Below are 16,244 nucleotides of genomic sequence, written 5' to 3'. Positions count from 1 at the left end.
CGTTACCTAGGGAGGTGGTGGAATCTCCTTCCTTAGAAGTTTTTACGGTCAGGCTTGACAAAGCCCTGGCTGGGATGATTTAGTTGGGGATTGGTCCTGCTTTGAGCAGGGGGTTGGACTAGATGACCTCCTGAGGTCCCTTCCAACCCTGATAGTCTATGATTCTATGAAAATACAGCAGCTGTTTGCCCACCAACATGCGTGCGTGTGTGTGAAAGGCTTGTCATGCATGAGTGAGGAGATGTGTGAGGCATATTAGATAATGGAAGATCAGGGTGATGGTGTGAGTGATCCTACCACACCGCTGGGGGGGGGGGGGAAAGCTTTCATCAGAAACTACATATTCAATGACAAGTGGCTAAACAAAAGAGACTACAAAGACTAGCTGGCAAAATGTGCTGATGATAACAAACTGGCGTTTGTTTTAATGATGTTATCAATCTTACCTATAATGTGTTCTCTCTCTAGATACTGTGAGTAGCTGTTCAGGGTGGTGGTGGTTTCAGAGTCGTCTTGTGGTTGGGATTGCAGCAGGTTTGCCTTATGTGGCGGGGGGGTGCCATTTTTTTTTTTGTTTTTTTTTGTATTTCAAAGGTGGTAACCCTAAGCAGGACACATGCACAAATGTGAGGCACTTGCATATTACAGTAGTGGGGGGCATATGAGTACCTAAGAGAGCAGGAAAAAACAATGCTACACAAAGATGGAGAAATGGCCTGCTGCAGGCAAGACTTCCTAACCAGTTAATGCATGCCTATTACCAGAGACCCGGGGACCAGACCTCAGCATGTATCTGTCACCAGCAATACAGTGCATCTCTATTGTACCTTCCATGCAGGGGGGTTATGATGAATTCAGCCTCCCATTCTTGAGAGGTAGATAAGGTTTACTTTACTGGTCATAAGAATGGCCATACTGGGTCAGACCAAAGGTCCATCCAGCCCAGTATCCTGTCTACCGACAGTGGCCAATGCCAGGTGCCCCAGAGGGAGTGAACATGCCCCAGAGGGAGTGAGCGTAGGGGACAATTTCCTGGTGCAAGTGCTAGGGGAGCCAACTAGGGGGGGCGCTTTTCTTGACCTGCTGCTCACAAACCAGGTAGAATTAGTGGGGGAAGCAAAAGTGGATGGGAATCTGGGAGGCAGTGACCATGAGTTGGTTGAGTTCAGGATCCTGACGCAGGGAAGGAAGGTAAGCAGCAGGATACGGACCCTGGACTTCAGGAAAGCAGACTTCGACTCCCTCAGGGAACAGATGGCCAGGATCCCCTGGGGGACTAACATGAAGGGGAAGGGAGTCCAGGAGAGCTGGCTGTATTTCAAGGAATCCCTGTTGAGGTTACAGGGACAAACCATCCCGATGAGTCGAAAGAATAGTAAATATGGCAGGCGACCAGCTTGGCTTAATGGTGAAATCCTAGCGGATCTTAAACATAAAAAAGAAGCTTACAAGAAGTGGAAGGTTGGACATATGACCAGGGAAGAGTATAAAAATATTGCTCGGGCATGTAGGAAAGATATCAGGAGGGCCAAATCGCACCTGGAGCTGCAGCTAGCAAGAGATGTCAAGAGTAACAAGAAGGGTTTCTTCAGGTATGTTGGCAACAAGAAGAAAGCCAAGGAAAGTGTGGGCCCCTTACTGAATGAGGGAGGCAACCTAGTGACAGAGGATGTGGAAAAAGCTAATGTACTCAATGCTTTTTTTGCCTCTGTTTTCACTAACAAGGTCAGCTCCCAGACTGCTGCGCTGGGCATCACAAAATGGGGAAGAGATGGCCAGCCCTCTGTAGAGATAGAGGTGGTTAGGGACTATTTAGAAAAGCTGGACGTGCACAAGTCCATGGGGCCGGACGAATTGCATCCGAGAGTGCTGAAGGAATTGGCGGCTGTGATTGCAGAGCCCTTGGCCATTATCTTTGAAAACTCGTGGCGAACGGGGGAAGTCCCGGATGACTGGAAAAAAGGCTAATGTAGTGCCCATCTTTAAAAAAGGGAAGAAGGAGGATCCTGGGAACTACAGGCCAGTCAGCCTCACCTCAGTCCCTGGAAAAAATCATGGAGCAGGTCCTCAAAGAATCAATCCTGAAGCACTTAGAGGAGAGGAAAGTGATCAGGAACAGTCAGCATGGATTCACCAAGGGAAGGTCATGCCTGACTAATCTAATTGCCTTTTATGATGAGATTACTGGTTCTGTGGATGAAGGGAAAGCAGTGGATGTATTGTTTCTTGACTTTAGCAAAGCTTTTGACACGGTCTCCCACAGCATTCTTGTCAGCAAGTTAAGGAAGTATGGGCTGGATGAATGCACTATAAGGTGGGTAGAAAGCTGGCTAGATTGTCGGGCTCAACGGGTAGTGATCAATGGCTCCATGTCTAGTTGGCAGCCGGTGTCAAGTGGAGTGCCCCAGGGGTCGGTCCTGGGGCCGGTTTTGTTCAATATCTTCATAAATGATCTGGAGGATGGTGTGGATTGCACTCTCAGCAAATTTGCGGATGATACTAAACTGGGAGGAGTGGTAGATACGCTGGAGGGGAGGGATAGGATACAGAAGGACCTAGACAAATTGGAGGATTGGGCCAAAAGAAATCTGATGAGGTTCAATAAGGATAAGTGCAGGGTCCTGCACTTAGGACGGAAGAACCCAATGCACCGCTACAGACTAGGGACCGAATGGCTAGGCAGCAGTTCTGCGGAAAAGGACCTAGGGGTGACAGTGGACGAGAAGCTGGATATGAGTCAGCAGTGTGCCCTTGTTGCCAAGAAGGCCAATGGCATTTTGGGATGTATAAGTAGGGGCATAGCGAGCAGATCGAGGGACGTGATCGTTCCCCTCTATTCGACACTGGTGAGGCCTCATCTGGAGTACTGTGTCCAGTTTTGGGCCCCACACTACAAGAAGGATGTGGATAAATTGGAAAGAGTCCAGCGAAGGGCAACAAAAATGATTAGGGGTCTAGAGCACATGACTTATGAGGAGAGGCTGAGGGAGCTGGGATTGTTTAGTCTGCAGAAGAGAAGAATGAGGGGGGATTTGATAGCTGCTTTCAACTACCTGAAAGGGGGTTCCAAAGAGGATGGCTCTAGACTGTTCTCAATGGTAGCAGATGACAGAACGAGGAGTAATGGTCTCAAGTTGCAATGGGGGAGGTTTAGATTGGATATTAGGAAAAACTTTTTCACTAAGAGGGTGGTGAAACACTGGAATGCGTTACCTAGGGAGGTGGTAGAATCTCCTTCCTTACAGGTTTTTAAGGTCAGGCTTGACAAAGCCCTGGCTGGGATGATATAACTGGGACTTGGTCCTGCTTTGAGCAGGGGGTTGGACTAGATGACCTTCTGGGGTCCCTTCCAACCCTGATATTCTATGATTCTATGATTCTATGAACCTAACAGGTAATGATCTAGTGATCTCTCTCCTTCCACCCATCTCCACCATCTGAAAAACAGAGGCTAGGGACACCATTCCTTACCCATCCTGGCTAATAGCCATTAATGGACTTAAGCGCCTCATGAATTTATCCAGTTCTCTTTTAAACCCTGTTATAGTCCGAGCCTTCACAACCTCCTCAGGCAAGGAGTTCCACAGGTTGACTGTGCGCTGAGTGAAGAAGAACTTCCTTTTATTTGTTTTAAACCCGCTACCCATTAATTTCATTTGGGTGGCCCCTAGTTCTTATATTATGGGAACAAGTAAATAACTTTTCTTTATTCACTTTCTCCACATCACTCATGATTTTATAGACCTCTATCATACCCCCCCCTTAGTTTCCTCTTTTCCAAGATGAAAAGGCCTAGCCTCTTTAATGTCTCCTCATATAGGACCCATTCCAAACCCCTAATCATTTTAGTTGCCCTTTTCTGAACCTTTCCTAATGCCAGTATATCTTTTTTGAGCTGAGGGGGCCACATCTTTACACAGTATTCAAGATGTGGGCGTACCATGGATTTATAAGGGCAATAAGATATTCTCTGTCTTATTCTTTTTTAATGATTCCTAACATCCCATTTGCTTTATGATTGCCGCTGCACACTGCATGGACGTCTTCAGAGAACTATCCATGATGACTCCATGATCTTTCTCCTGATTAGTTGTAGCTAAATTAGCCCACATCACATTGTATGTATAGTTGGGGTTATTTTTTCCAATGTGCATTACTTTACATTTATCCACATTAAATTTCATATGCCATTTTGTTGCCCAATCACTTAGTTTTGTGAGACCTTTTTGAAGTTCTTCACAGTCTGTTCTGGTCTTAACTACCTGAGCAGTTTAGTATCGTCTGCAAACTTTGCCACCTCACTTTCTTCAGATCATTTATGCATAAGTTGAATAGGATTGGTCCTAGCACTGACCCTTGGGGAACACCACTAGTTACCCCTCTCCATTCTGAAAATTTCCCATTTATTCCTACCCTTTGTTCCCTGTCTTTTAACCAGTTCTCAATCCATGAAAGGATCTTCCCTCTTATCCCATGACAACTTAATTTACGTAAGAGCCTTTGGTGAGGGACCTTGTCAAAGGCTTTCTGGAAGTCTAAGTACACTATGTCAACTGGATCCCCCTTGTCCACATGTTTGTTGACCCCTTCAAAGAACTCTAATAGATTAGTAAGACACGATCTCCCTTTACAGAAACCATGTTGACTTTTGCGCAACAATGTATGTTCTTCTATGTGTCTGACAATTTTATTCTTTACTATTGTTTCAACTAATTTGCCTGGTGCTGACATTAGACTTAACGGTCTGTAATTGCCAGAATCACCTCTACAGCCCTTCTTAAATATTGGCGTTACATTAGCTATCTTCCAGTCATTGAGTACAGTAGCTGATTTAAAGGACAGGTTACAAACCATAGTTAATAGTTCCACAATTTCACATTGGAGTTTTTTCAGAGCTCTTGGGTGAATGCCATCTGGTCCCGGTGACTTGTTACTGTTAAGTTTCTCAATTAATTCCAAAATCTCCTCTAGTGACACTTCAATCTGTGACAATTCCTCAGATTTGTCAACTACAAAAGATGGCTCAGGTTTGGGAATCTCCCTAACATCCTCAGCTGTGAAGACTAAAACAAAGAATTCATTTAGTTTCTCTGCGATTACTTTATCGTCTTTAAGTGCTCTTTTTGTATCTTGATCGTCCAGGGGCCCCACTGGTTGTTTAGCAGGCTTCCTGCAGGTGGAAAAGTGAGTTACTGACAGATTACATAACTTGGCTGTCATGTGATGAGTGGAACTGGAGAAAGAGGGTCAAGTTTCAGCAGGGACCCAGTTAGATGTGGCCCTAGGAATTTAAGCTGGGGCCTGCTTGCTACTTCACAACCTCTACTCAACAAGTAACCCTGGCCTCTCAACATACTCCACAATGATCTTTTTCTTACAACTCTGCCTGCCTGCCATATCACTTACTGCTAATGAACCACTGGCCAGTCACACAGAGCCAGGAATGGGGTCCAGATAGCCATGTCATTCGGACAACAAGCCCATCCTTTGGCTGGGAAAGGAAATCAGAGCATAGCTCAGAAAACCCCTCTAACGGTTCCCACAAGATAAATCAGATTTGTCTATTAAAGCTGCATTTGTGCCATTCAAATTCACTGGGATCTGGGATAATACTACATACTGCGCCATCAGTTACTGTTTCATGAAGCACAAGAGAAGACCATCTATCAAATCTACAGTGCCTCTGGTTTTTATTGTGCATAATTCCCTCCCCTCTCACCGCTACATTTTAAAGGAGGGCAACCAATATAAAGAAATATTTCTTCACACAATAGAGAATCAACCTCTATAGTTCACTGGTGAAGGAAGGCAGCAAGACAAGGACTGAATAATTTCATGACCTTTAGTAAAAAGAAAAGGAGGACTTGTGGCACCTTAGAGACTAACACATTTATTTGAGCATAAGCTTTCATGAGCTACAGCTCACTTCATCGGATGCATTCAGTGGCTTTGATAGATTTCCACTCCATACAGCTAAATTCAGTGCCTTGCATAATGACAGGTTTCAGAGTAGCAGCCGTGTTAGTCTGTATCTGCAAAAAGAAAAGGAGTACTTGTGGCACCTTAGAGACTAACAAATTTATTTGAGCATAAGCTTTTGTGAGCTTATGCTCAAATAAATCTGTTAGTCTCTAAGGTGCCACAAGTCCTCCTTTTCTTTTTGCGAATACAGATTAACACGGCTGCTACTCTGAAACGTGACCTTTAGTAGCATTCATCTATCTGTCTCTGCATTGACTCAGGCATTTCTAACACACTCCTTGCTGTGGTATATGAATCCCTTACCAATTTACATTGGCCCAAGTCAATGCGTTATACAGGGACTTAGGTATTCTCTGCTTGCCTCCTTCCCAAGGGCAGGAGGAAGTTGTTTGGGGGAGCTGCAGCAAAGACATGGGTCTTGCATTTTGTCCTGTTGCCAGCCAAATTACGGCCATTCTTAACTGAAGGAGGTTCCACAGCTATGGATCAGCTGCCAAAACAATTCCAGCTCTAGCTCCTACTGGTTTCACTGAAAAGTCCATTATTCCTGAGGACCACAGCTACCACAGTAGCTTCTGGTTGTGGTGGGAGTTGTAGCCCTGGAAAGAGGCAGGGCCCATCCCACTGAAAGCTTTGAAGAGCGAAGCCACTACAGTAAGCTGCCCTTGTATTTGTTGGCTAGTTAATGGGTGCAGTGATGCATGCTCTGAAGTGAGGTGCTCTTATAAGTCTGTTACTCTGCAGGTGGGTTTCAGCACTTTGCACACACGGATAGGTCCGTGGATTCATTCTCAAGTACAGTGTGCTGCAGCAGTCAAGTCTGGAGGCGAGCTAAGCTCTGCATGCAGTATCGGTGGGGTTGCTACTAGAATGCTGTGTACAGCTCTGGTGTCCACATCTTAAAAGGGACATTGAAAAAGTGAAGAGAGCGCAGAAAGAGCCCCAAAAGCGATTCACGAGCTGGCGAAAATGGCACAGTGAAAGGCCTACACAACTCAATCTGTTTAGCTTATCAAAAACAAGACAGAGGTGACTTGATTACAGTGTCTAAGTACCTTCATGGGGAGAAAATACTAGGTACTAAAGCACTCTTTAATCTAGCAGAGAAAGGCAGACCAGGCACCAATGGCTGGAAGCTGTAGCCAGAAAAAGTCAAATTGGAAATTAGACTCAAATTTTTAACAGCGAAGGTGATTTATCCCTGGAACAAACTACCAAGGGAAGTGGTGGAGTCTCCATTGACTGTTCTGCACAGACAGCTACAGGTTCAGAGCCTTAGAATGGAGCAGATACTCTGGCCTAAATTTTCACCTGTGATTTCTGATGTTGGATGCCAACCGGAGTCACCTTAAATGGGCTTGATTTCCAGAGAGCGGGTGCTCAACAATTTCTGACAATCAAATTCCACCAGGACACCCAAATTCAGTAGTCACTTGTGAAAGATTTAGGGCCCCCTCCTTCATGTCTTTCCCATTCAGTCCTCAAATGGGATTATTTTTACATCCGTACTTGAAGTTTTAGATAAGCACCTTAATTAATCGCTCAGTTTATGTAGAACTCATAAATGTGCACACATGAAATATTCTGAAGTTGAGCTGCCAAGAAGGCTGAGCCAGATAATGAAAGTATAAAGACCAAGAATTCCTTTTTTCTATTATGCCCTCTTATTTCCCCCCTCCACCCTTTTAAAAAACTAATTCCTCCAAACCTTTAATATCTGAGCACGTGAAGCGCTTAGTCTCTGAGGTGATAATGACGACATTTTGACTTCGGGATTAAAAGGATGAAATAATTTCCTCTCTGAAGATAAATGAGATTGTTTCTTCCAACATAGGCACAGATACTGCAAGGCTCAATTCTAGTGTGGACCACCATTTAATTTGTAATGCAAGAGGGGCTGGGGCTCAAGCAATTTTTTTTTTTAACATTCATAATGGATGCAGCAAGCCCAGAGGTGCTGGAGCTATGCTTGGCAAGCCCTGGCACAAATTAAGCACTGGTGTGGACTAAAGAATACCTTGGGGACACTAGCTGTTGACTTTTGAGGCTAGATATCTGGACCGGTTTCCTAGTGGTAATGTTTATTAGAGAAAGCCGATGAAGTTATTCAGCAGTGAATACACCACAGGTTTGGTCAGCAAGATCTTTTCCTTAAAGCTTTGTATTTATAGGCAAGTCTGGTAGCACTTCCTCATGAGAGTTGTCCCTCTGAAGTTCCCATTGGCAGTTGGGAGTTCAGAGTTCTATTTCTAGTTTTGCCCTGTGGGACTACTTGGGTAGCTGCTCTCATAAATTCATAGATACTAAGGTCAGAAGGGACCATTATGATCATCTAGTCCGACCTCCTGCACAACGCAGGCCACAGAATCTCACCCACCCACTCCTGCGAAAAACCTCTCACCTATGTCTGAGCTATTCAAGTCCTCAAATCGTGGTTTAAAGACTTCAAGGAGCAGAGAATCCTCCAGCAAGTGACCCATGTCCCATGCCACAGAGGAAGGCGAAAAACCTCCAGGGCCTCTTCCAATCTGCCCTGGACGAAAATTCCTTCCTGACCCCAAATATGGCGATCAGCTATACCCTGAGCATATGGGCAAGATTCACCAGCCAGATACCCAGAAAAGAATTTTCTGTAGTAACTCAGATCCCATCCCATCTAACATCCCATCACAGGCCATTGAACCTATTTACCATGAATATTTAAAGATCAATTAATTACCAAAATCATGTTATCCCATCATACCATCTCCTCCATAAACTTATCAAGTTTAATCTTAAAGCCAGATAGGTCTTTTGCCCCCACTGCTTCCCTTGGAAGGCTATTCCAAAACTTCACTCCTTTGATGGTTAGAAACCTTCGTCTAATTTCAAGTCTACACTTCCCAATGACCAGTTTATATCCATTTGTTCTTGTGTCCACATTGGTACTGAGCTTAAATCATTCTTCTCCCTCTCCGGTATTTATCCCTCTGATATATTTATAGAGAGCAATCATATCTCCCCTCAACCTTCTTTTAGTTAGACTAAACAAGCCAAGCTCCTTGAGTCTCCTTTCATAAGACAGGTTTTCCATACCTCGGATCATCCTAGTAACCCTTCTCTGTACCTGTTCCAGTTTGAATTCATCCTTCTTAAACCTGGGAGACCAGAACTGCACACAATATTCCAGGTGAGGTCTCACCAATGCCTTGTATAATGGTACTAAAACCTCCTTATCTCTACTGGAAATACCTCGCCTGATGCATCCCAAGACCACATTAGCTTTTTTCATGGCCATATCACATTGACGGCTCATAGTCATCCTATGATCAACCAATACTCCAAGGTCCTTCTCCTCCTCCATTACTTCTAATTGATGCGTCCCCAGTTTATAACTAAAATTCTTGTTATTAATCCCTAAATGCATGACCTTACATTTCTCACTATTAAATTTCATCCTATTACTATTACTCCAGTTTACAAGGTCATCCAGATCTTCCTGTATGATTTCCCGGTCTCTCTCTAAATTGGCAATACCTCCCAGCTTTGTACCATCCGCAACCTTTATTAGCACACTCCCACTTTTTGTGCCAAGGTCATTAATAAAAAGATGAAATAAGATTGGTCCCAAAACCGATCCTTGAGGAACTCCACTGGTAACCTCCCTCCAGCCTGAAAGTTCACCTTTCAGTAGGACCCGCTGTAGTCTCCCTGTTAACCAATTCTTTATCCACCTTTCAATTTTCATATTGATCCCCATCTTTTCCAATTTAACTAATAATTCCCCATATGGCATGGTATCAAACGCCTTACTGAAATCTAGGTAAATTAGATCCACTGTGTTTCCTTTGTCTAAAAAATCTGTTACTTTCTCAAAGAAGGAGATCAGGTTGGTTTGGCATGATCTATCTTTTGTAAAACCATGTTGTATTTTGTCCCATTTACCATTGACCTCAATGTCCTTAACTACTTTCTCCTTCAAAATTTTTTCCAAGACCTTGCATACTACAGATGTCAAACTAACAGGCCTGTAGTCACCCAGATCACCTTTTTTTCCTTTCTTAAAAATAGGAACTATGTTAGCAATTCTCCAATCATACGGTACAGCCCCTGAGTTTACAGATTCATTAAAAATTCTTGCTAATGGGCTTGCAATTTCATGTGCCAATTCCTTTAATATTCTTGGATGAAGATTATCTGGGCCCCCTGATTTAGTCCCATTAAGCTGTTCGAGTTTCGCTTCTACCTCAGATATGGTAATATCTACCTCCATATCCTCATTCCCATTTGTCATGCTACCATTATCCCTAAGATCCTCTTTAGCCTTATTAAAGACTGAGGCAAAGTATTTGTTTAGATATTGGGCCTTTCCTAGATTATCCTTGACCTCCACTCCATCGTCAGTGTTTAGCGGTCCCACTTCTTCTTTCTTTGTTTTCTTCTTATTTATATGGCTATAGAACCTTTTACTATTGGTTTTAATTCCCTTTGCAAGGTCCAACTCTACTTGACTTTTAGCCTCTCATTTTATCCCTACATGTTCTGACCTCGTAAGGTAGCTTTCCTTGCTGATCCCTCCCATCTTCCACTCCCTGTATGCTTTCTGCTTTTTCTTAATCACCTCTCTGAGATGCTTGCTCATCCAGCTGGGTCTACAACTCCTGCCTATGAATTTTTTCCCCTTTCTTGGGATGCAAGCTTCCAATAGCTTCTGCCGCTTTGATTTAAAGTAATCCCAGGCCTCCTCTGCCTTTAGATCCATAAATTCTTCAGTCCCATCCACTTCCCTAACTAATTTCCTTAATTTTTTAAAGTCAGCCCTTTTGAAATCAAAAACCCTAGTTGCAGATTTATTTTTGTTTATCCTTCCGTTCAGTTTGAACTGAATTAGCTCATGATCACTCAAACCAAGGTTGTCCCCTACAACCATTTCTTTTATGAGGTCCTCACTACTCACCAAAACCAAATCTAAAATGGCATCCTATCTTGTCGGTTCAGCAACTACTTGATAAGGAATCCATCAGCTATTGCATCTAGGAAAATCTGAGCCCTATTATTATTACTAGCACTTGTCCTCCAATCTATATCTGGGAAGTTAAAGTCTCCCATGATCACGCAGTTTCCATTAATATTTACTTCATTAAAAACACTAAAGAGGGCTCTATCCATATCCAAATTAGATCCCGGCGGTCTATAGCACACCCCAAGCACTATCCCAGGGGAGGCTCTAGTAGTTTTCTTCCCCAGTGTAATTTTTGCCCAGACGGACTCTGTCTTATCCATTCCATCGCTTCTTATTTCTTTACATTCTACCTCATCATTGATATACAATGCTACTCCACCACGTTTGCGGTTATTTTTGTCTTTCCTAAACAGCACATACCCTTCAATATCCAGTGTAAGGATCTTACAATCTGGCCCTATCTCAAGTAAGTTTAGTCACCAAGCAAGTGGAACTCCCTCCATTCAACAAAGGGTTCAGACCAGTCCTAGGATTCCTTCTCCAGGCATTCGCTCCCTACTCTGTCTCCCAAGCAGCCACTCTTAGAACCATCCCCCTGATTATGAGGGTGAGAGGATGGGGATAGCTGATTAGGCAATATCCCTGTACTATATCACAATGACAAGGTACAATAGTCTTCCAAGAAGCCTCCCCACCTTTTAATGCCCACTGCAGTACTGGTGTGCATCGTAGGTAGCAAAAAGGCTCATTCATCCCTAGAGATGGTCTACGCAGATCAGGGTTGAGACCTACTGGCAGAGCATTGTGGGGAAAAGCTCACATGGTCTCTGCCCCTTAGTACTCAGTGGATATTAGACAGGGGCTTAATTCACTAAAAAAGAAAAGAAAGGCTTTAGGGGAACTGTTTGAGCTGCATATAGGGGAAGTTTTCCCAGTGCGTGTGCTCTCTCTCTGCCTGGATCTAACCTTTGTTATGAATCCTTCACTTTCAAAAGCATTGCCGTCAACTTTGCAATTAAAAATCATATATCTCGAGTGAGGGTATTATAAAGCTACCCTTCTGTATGTCACACTCATTAGAGTGAAAACATGCAGGTTACTTAACAATCTGGTTGTCAGAGACCATTATTTTTAAAATAAACTGGGTTACGGCAGCTGAAGTGTAAAACACCGTGTTTTCCAGCTATTAAAATAATTTACTATTTTGTTAAACTCCCCAGACTCCTTACCTGGAGGATTTCATTGTCCTAAAGTTTTAGGTGTTTTTTAGCCCTCTCGATGCACGCAGCCTAAAAGTCCGTGCCTGCTGGAATTCCTGGCAGAGAACTGACCGCAAAAAGTGGTTTCAAAAACGTGTAGTCTGGTTTCGTATGCCAAAATCTCTTAAATCTGTTATGGTAAAATAATCCAAACATCATTAGCAACAAAGACAGATTCACTGCCTCCAGCCAGGCTGTGCTTGTTAAGGGAGCACTGTACCTCTCCATAACTGGATCTGAATTTTAATTAAGTTTGTTTAAAAGTAAGGTTCTAAACCAGAAAGTGACTCTGTAAAATTAGCACCTTCTTATTGAACACATCTACTTCCTGGGCACCCTCAGCGGCCCACCATTTGCTTTAAGACATTTTCACTGCTTTTTACTGCTCTTTGTAAATTCAATCCTTTTTCTGAACAGAACTGTTAAATGAGTTCCAGTTGCAGGGAGAAATTCCTCGTTTAGACCTTTGGAGACCATGAGGTTGCACAGATGTACACACAGAGCAGAATTTCAGCTGCAGAAGCCTTTCTGGGAATGATGCACAAGCCAGAAAGTCCTCAGTTCGACTCCCAGAATAAAAAGACCATTTGTATCAGTTGTGTTACCCTGGAAGTGGGTGGTGTCTAGCTTGCCACTATGATGATGAAGCTTCCACTGATGTAAATTTATATCAGAAAGCAAGTAGGAGAACTTGTACTGAGGGATGTCCAGAAAAGCATAAATGGGAGAAAATGTGTGCGTGGGTGCACGTTGCTTGTGCAAAGCAAAGGAAAGTTCTGTTGGAGGCCTATGTAGTCTAAACAGACCCTGATATCCTGGGAGATTTGCAGAACTGGCAGTTAGAAGAAAATAAATTCTACATGGAACAAAATTTGATCTAAGAGACAACAGACACTTTGGACAAAATCCACAAAGGGATTTAGATGTGTACGTGCAACTTTAGGCATTTAAGACCAAAATTTAGATCTTCAAAACTCCTGCTCAGCTGCCACCTAAACGTGTAAGTCCCTAGGTGCCTAAGTTTCTGTCAGTAAAGTCCCCTGGGCATCTAAATTTCTGCTAGTGGGCATGCGCACAGCTGCCCATGTCCTGACATCGCCAATACGCTCAATGCCTAAGCACTTGCAGGATTCTCAAACTAGGCCTATTTTACCTGTGGGGCCCAATTTAGTAGGTGTTCTCAAAGGCTGCCTAAGACCACATTGACCTGCTTGCCACCCCCTAATCACAGCCAACAAGGTGGGGGTGGTGGCAGTAGCCTCCTTATACCCAATAACCCAATGGTTAGAGCACTCACCCATGCTTGGGACATCCAGGTTCAAGCCCCCACTCCGCCTGACTCAGTGCAGGGACTGGAACCCAGGTCTTCTACCCTACAGGTGAGGCCTCAAACCACTGGCCTGTCGGGTGTTCTGGAGCAGCTTGCTCAATCTCTCCTGCTGAATCTATTTCACTTTGTGTAATCTCCGGCACCATGGACATTTCCAAACCTGCCACTTAACCCCATCAAGGCTTGAGTCCTCAGATGCTCAAGTTTCCACCAGTGAGCATGTTCTAATCTGCCTAAGTCCTGCACCCGCCCCACTAGTAATGAGATGCTCTAAGCCCTAGCTTAAGCCAAATCCCCCTCTATAGTCTAAAAATTCCACTTTGGGGTCTCTGGCAAGCCCTACCTCACCAGCAGGGCCCAATCCCGTAGGAGTCCTCTGAGTATAGAATCACAGAACCATGGGGTTAAAACGGATCACAAGGATCTAATCTAACTCCCTGCCAAGTGGCAGGATTTGTTGTGTCTAAACTGTCCAAGGCAGATGACTATCCAGCCTCTTTTTGTAGGTCGAACACCTGCCAGACCCCGCAGCAATGGGGCTAGATGCAGGCCACAGATAGGAGCAGGGACAGCACAGCCCCCCGCCCCTCAAACCACTCAGGGGCACAGGGAATGCAGGATGAGCCTGAGAGAGAGACTGAGTGTAAGCAGGAGAGAGAGAGATGGTTTGGGAGAGTCAGCAGAGAGACAAGTCATGGGCTGACCTGGCTTCAGTGCCTAACTCCAGGAGAGGGTTTGTGGCTGAAGCGTCCATAGCAGGAGGAACTGTTTATCATTGGCTTATCAATCAGGTTGCACCAGGTCAGCTCCCTAGGCACCTAAGTCTTTCTCCTCTCCTTCCCCCCACTTCACCCCGCACGTTTCTCTCAGCATTTCACTAGATGGCAATATGTCCTTGTACTTGCAACAACAGCAACTTCTCAGAGCTGCGCTTGACTGGGGCACTTGTCTCTGCCAGCCACCGTGCTTGGAGCTGCCCTGTGTCATCTTTGCTTCCAGATTGCCGTGTATGGGTCTCACCTTCCTCCTGGTGAGGTTAGCTGATTCCCTGCCCAACTGGCAAGCTTATGAGAATCCCTTTCTTAGGGGTTTAGCTATTCCCCTGCACTTTATAGGAAGCCTATGCAGAAGGGAGCTGGCTAACTCAGGCCTGAAAATCCCCCTAGGTGATGGGTAACCTCGGGGTTAGGCATTGATCTGCTCAGCCAAGTAACACCTAAATCCCTTTACAAATCTGGCTCTAAGATCTTAAGGGCTATATGATTGTACAGCACCTAGCGTAATGGGCCTCCGAGTGGAGTAAAAAATAACACTCCTATTGCTGAACACTTAGTTACTCACATGACTCATCCCATTTACTTTACTACTTATGTAACTGCTCCCCAGCTGGAGTCAGGGGTTCACAGTGCGGCCCTTAGTGAGTGATGTTTTTTTGGAAGTGGAGTGTGTCTCTAAAAAGCATGTGTGATGTTTGTCTAAGGGTATGGCTAGCTAGCAACTGGGAGGTCTGATTACAGCACATGCAGGCATGCCCAAGCTAGCTGCGATCTAGTTAGCGGTGATGGTGCAGGCAGCAGCATGCCAAGCCCCATGAATACATACTCTCCTTCCCAGGCTGGCTTGCCTGGGCCACTGCGGCTTCATCACTGCTCCTAGCGATCAAAGCTAGCCGGGGTGCATCTGTGTGTGCTGCAGTTATGCCTCCCGACTGCTGTGTAGACATCCCCTTGGGAGGGGGTTTCTTTGCTGTGTAATGGAAGGGGAAGTTGGGATAAGTGGATACCTCATCCACCCCGGCAAATCTTGATCCTATTGAAGTCAATGGGTATTTTGCTCTTGCTTTCAATGGGTCCATGAGCTGCCCTTTAGCGTGTCTTCTGAATGAGACTGTGGCTATGTCTGGAGCCAGAGGTGTAATTTTCAGCTTATATAGACAGGGCCGGCTCTACACTTTTTGCCACCCCAAGCAGCGCGCCGAATTGCTTCCTGAAGAAGGGGGCTACCGCCGAATTGCCGCCACGGGACTGAAGATACAAGCTAACACTGAGTTGCTGCCGCGGCGAAAAAACCCATGCCGCCCTAACGACGCACGGACTGCTGCCCCTTTCAGATTGCCACCCCAGGCACCTGCTTGGAACGCTGGTGCCTGGAGCCAGCCCTGTATATAGACGTACCCATGGCTAATTCTGATCGAGCTAGTGTGCTCAACAGTGGCAGGAGCAGCTGGAGAGTCTAGCCACCCAAGTATGGGCCTACAGTCTTGGACAGGATCGTCCAGCTCCCCCGCCGCTTTGGCGACACCGCTCTTTTTAGCCGCCGCAGGTATGTCTGCATTGCCAGCTTCCACATAGACATATTGTGTGACTGTGTGCGGGAGACAGAAAGCGGTGGGGGCTGTCTGTTTAAGTGTGTGCGTGTCAGGAGGAGGTGTGTCTGACTGCAGAGGAGCAACAGAAGCAATTACAACCATAAATAAAACTATTATTAAAAAGCTCCGATGTTTTTAACCACTAGTTGTATCTAATCACTTTCAAATAAATGAAAAGAACAGTAAATGTTAGGGGAATAATTTGCTGTTAATCAAGAATAATAAAGTGAACAGCTTAATTTCCTCTTCAAACATCTCGGATTTACTGCTTTTGTATTTCGTTGCTCTCAGCTGATTACACGGTGATTTAAAGGAAGTTTGACAGCAGGGAGAGTCAAAATGAAGAATAACATTGTTTCACTG

Source organism: Chelonia mydas, chromosome 7 (assembly GCF_015237465.2).
Source record: "Chelonia mydas isolate rCheMyd1 chromosome 7, rCheMyd1.pri.v2, whole genome shotgun sequence".
In the NCBI taxonomy this organism is placed as follows: Eukaryota; Metazoa; Chordata; order Testudines; family Cheloniidae; genus Chelonia; species Chelonia mydas.
This window is presented reverse-complemented; position numbering follows the sequence as displayed.